A 4,597-nucleotide genomic window follows, 5' to 3' on the forward strand; every position below is an offset into this window, starting at 1 on the left:
TCGTTTAGTTTACACTCGAAGTAGATTGGTCCCTCTAAGCGAGATCCCAATTTCGTCGGTCATCTGACGTGACGTCTCCGTTCACTCCTTCAGGGAACGAGGGTTACCATACATAACCGAGACGTTCTGCTTAATATTTTTGTGGAAACATTCAGGATTCTTTAATGAATACAAAGTGCAACGTAATTATATAAAATAGAAATCTTGGTAACACTTTAGTTTAGGGACCAATTCTCACTATTAACTAGTTGCTTATTAGCATGCCTATTATTAACATATTGGCTGTTTATTTGTACTTATAAAGCACATATTCTGCATCATCATATCCTACATCCCCAATCCTACTCAATACCTAAACTTAACAACTGCCTTGTTTATTAACTATTAATAAACAGTAAATGAGGAGTTTACTGAGGCACACATCAGTGTCACGAATCCGGTCAACGAACTTTCCTATTCATTGACCGACCTGTGCTAGCTCTAGGACTATTCTTGTGTTTTGCCCACCATATACCTGTTTGCCCTCATCTGACCCATGCCTGCTGTATGACCACGTCTCTGTGTCTAATAAAGCTCTGCGAATGGATCCGCAAGTCTCACGTCTCGTCAGCCCCGTAACAATCAGAGTTAATGGTTTGTTAATAGTGAGAATTGGAACTTAAAATAAAGTGTGGCTGAAATATTTTGTAACAAATGTCTTTACTGTCATTATTGATCAATGTAATACATATTTGCTGAATGGTCATTTCTAAATCACATGAGGTCCCCAGATAATACCAATCCCAAGCCCATGCTAATAGGATTTATGACAGAATAACTTTTTTGCCAATAGAATAGGATATTTAACCTGAAAGATCATTAGTTCCATGGTTATACATAACTAAACTACAATACATCTACTATATCACCTTATTAATACAAATTACAGAACATTTATTGTTGCATGTGGCAAAAGGCTTGACTATGAATAAGCATGAACCATATTGTCACAATTTCCTGCTTGACTACATAAAATAAATCTAAAGTCATCTGTGATTACTCTGTGAAATAGCATCCAATGCGTGTCAGTTGTAGCCAATAGAAAAAAAATGGTTGATTGCGATAATTGTACATTTATCAAATCCAAGTCACTGCCGACAATTTAACAGTGGAAACAGTTAATGATGTGCGAGTTGTTCCTGACCTCCTTGTAATCCTCACACCATTCATCAAACACTAAATTATGCCATTATTACAAAAGCTGGATTCTGGAAATGTCAGCAGTGCATCCGTTCATGTCTCAGGTGGAAACATGATTCATATTCCATTAAGTCTATACATAAAAGAGTACCTATCCTGCCTGAAATAAATGGTCTTGACCTTCATAAAAATGAGATTTTAAATGCAAATTAGCTGGAGAGGGTGCGAAAGAAGAGCTCATCAATAGCTTTGGCATGAATACCAATGATAAATTCGGCTGTTTCATAATCAATAGCTCCCCGCAGATGTAGGATGCAAATTCATATGTAAATATTATGTAGAAGTCATCCAGCACGACCCAAAGAGCTTGTAAATGTAAAAAGTAAGTTAATGGCAAAGTGTTTGAATGCATTTGACAGAGCTTTTACAGTTTATTCTTGGAAGTGACTTTGTAGGCCACTGAGAGTTGTTTGCTTTAGTCTGACTCAAAACGATTGTACATGTGAGCTTATCATACTCCATGCACATGGCAGCTGCGTGCCGATTGCTCCTCTATTGGTCCTGGATGATAGAGCCAGAAACTCCTCCAGGTTCCAGGATCCATCACTACTTAGGACCGACAATCCCGTAAGCTCAGCACGATGCCAAAGCAGCTTATTTTCCGTGGGGTGATAACTGAAGGGGAGACGGTCTGGCCCATCATTAGATGCAGTTTGCCGCGTAATAAAACTAAAAGTATAGGTCTGTGTCCGGCCACCACCTACTATGCTTTTGACTCCTGGAGCAAAAGCTGAAATCATTCTGGATCCAGGAAGATGATAATTCTTGGAAAAATCTATTCGTTAGCCCATTGTTTGGCTGGTGCATAAACCCCTGGAATTACACAGTTTAAATCTGCCATCTTTGCTCATGCAAACATTGACCTTCTTGAGCCAATCAACTGAGCCATAACTGTCACATAATGTTGATTCCTTGACTGATTCAGTAAACATGATTACTAAAACTAACAGAACTAACATAACCATTTCACTAAAATGTATACAAATAATATAAGTACTAACCCGAATTTAAAAGTAAATTAAGTAAATAGTTAGATACTTTCTGTGGAACAAAAGATATTTTAAAGAATGTTTCAGAACGGTTTCATAACAACATTTGACCTTACACTCTTTAAAAGGGGTCATATGATGCGATTTCAAGTTTTCCTTTCTCTTTGGAGTGTTACAAGCTGATTGTGCATAGATAAGATCCCTGAAGTTGGAAAGACTAAAGTCTCAAAACCAAAGAGATATCCTTTATCAAAGTTAAGACTCTGCCACGCTCTGCCGACTCTCCCCCCAAAATGACTCGTTCTAACACGCCCCCACATGTCTACCTCACTATGTGGAAATATTTGCATAATGTCGCCGAAATGTGCACGCAAAGAAAGAAGGCGTGGTTAGTGTTGAAGCAGCCATGTCAGGGAGACGCTGTGTGTTTCTAGGCGAGAGCAAAAGCACTTTATTTGGCCTTCCGAAAGTAGATGCATTTAGGAATCTTTAAGATTACTTACAACAGAACAGCAATGCATTTTATGGACAACCGTTTCGTGAACCTAGGAGAGGAGGTAATTCTGACTTTGCTGTGACGTGTGTGTGTCTGTGTGTGTGAGAGAGAGAGAGAGAGAGAGAGAGAGAGCGAGCGAGAGAGAGCATGTCACATCAAAGTGGACAGCTTCTTCACTGTGTCTGTCATGCGACTCTGTTCCCCTTTCGGGCTCTGTCTTTACATTTATTTTGAAAGATGAAGCTCGCGATTATGGTAAGGGACGTTACATTTCCGACGAGTGCTTGCGGTGTTCGGCCAATCACAGTGCACTGGGTCAGCTGGCCAATCAGAGCAGACTGAGCTTGTCGGAATGAGGGACTTTGTAGAAAACTAAGCGTTTGAGAGAGGCGGGGCATAGAGGACCTACAATAATGTACAGTATTTGAAAAATAATGTGTTTTTTGAACATTAAAGCATGTCAACATATTCTGTTACACCAAATAATGATCTTTAAAAAAGCATCATATGACCCCTTTAAAATATAAGTTCTTTTTTTGGCCTTGATGGTTCCATTAACCTTTAACATCCATGGAAACTTTCCATTTCACAAAATGGTCCTTTTAAGAACTGTTCACTGAAAGTCTTTTTAGGAAACCAAAAAAAAAACAAGGTTCTTCTATGGAATCACTGTGAAAACCCCATTTTGAAACCTTTATTTTTTTAAGGTGTAACAGACTTCTTGGTGTTCCACAGAAGAAAGTAAGTCAGGAAGAAAGCATCCAATTCAGCTCACTTGTACTATGCTGTTAAAAAAAACTGCAGTTACTTTTTTATAAGGGCAGTACAACTTTAAACAATTTCATACTTGGTAAAGTCATCCAATGTCAACTTTCAAGAAAAGACTGACAGAGACTATACTTTTGAGAAATGCTTTATGTAATTTGACTCCCTACCGCTGACAATGAATGTTCAGATTGCTCAAAGTGTGCTGTTGTTTACCCACCATTGTTTATGCACTTTGACAAATAAATTACAAGGATTCACATTCTTCTTGCAGACTCGGTCCTGGTGACTGAAATACTAATAGTAATCTTAAATTTGCTGAACGTACTTTACACAAATTCATTTTTAACATTTTATAATGTTCAAAATTTGTCTGAAGAGTGATTCCCAAAATCCCAACAAACTATAAACAGGCAATAAACTGTAGGGAATAAACACATTCAAATATTTGAAACATATTCAAATATTCACATTGTAATATTTACTTTCCTTTTTTTCTTAGGAAAATGCATTTACTCACATAATTCATTATTTATTTTTTGGAATACACAATTGGGAACACAGTGACATCAGATACAGGAATAAAATAATTAAATAATTTAGAGCAAGACACAATTTAAGCATAATGGGAGTATGGAATACACAGTGGTAAATATCCTTTTACAGGTTTCTATTATCACAGGAAATATCTAATATAGGCCCTTGAAGAAAACTAATAACTATTTTTCTCATTGCTATGAAAATTCAGCAGATTAGCTGTCCTTTTAATGGAACATTTCAGTTCATGTTCAGTCTCCTGTGTAAATTTTGTCACTGAAGTTAGATTAAATAATTGCAAATGTGATATGAAACAGTGGCTTTATTTGAAAGCACAAAATCAGTGCTTTTTTTCTAATTGTCACATTCGTTTGATCGTATTTCTTAGATTTATTCTTCACTGACTGCGAAACAAATCGTCTCAGGTTACTTATGTAACCATGGTTCCCTGAGTAGGGAACGAGACACTGCGTCCTCTAGGGGTCGCTATGGGGAACGCCTCGTCGTGACCCGTGTCTGAAGCATACATTGAAAAAACACCAACTCGTTGGCCGGCGACAGCCATGACGTC

This window comes from Sinocyclocheilus grahami, unplaced genomic scaffold (genome assembly GCF_001515645.1).
Source record: "Sinocyclocheilus grahami isolate Dianchi unplaced genomic scaffold, SAMN03320097.WGS_v1.1 scaffold1262.1, whole genome shotgun sequence".
Taxonomy (NCBI): domain Eukaryota; kingdom Metazoa; phylum Chordata; class Actinopteri; order Cypriniformes; family Cyprinidae; genus Sinocyclocheilus; species Sinocyclocheilus grahami.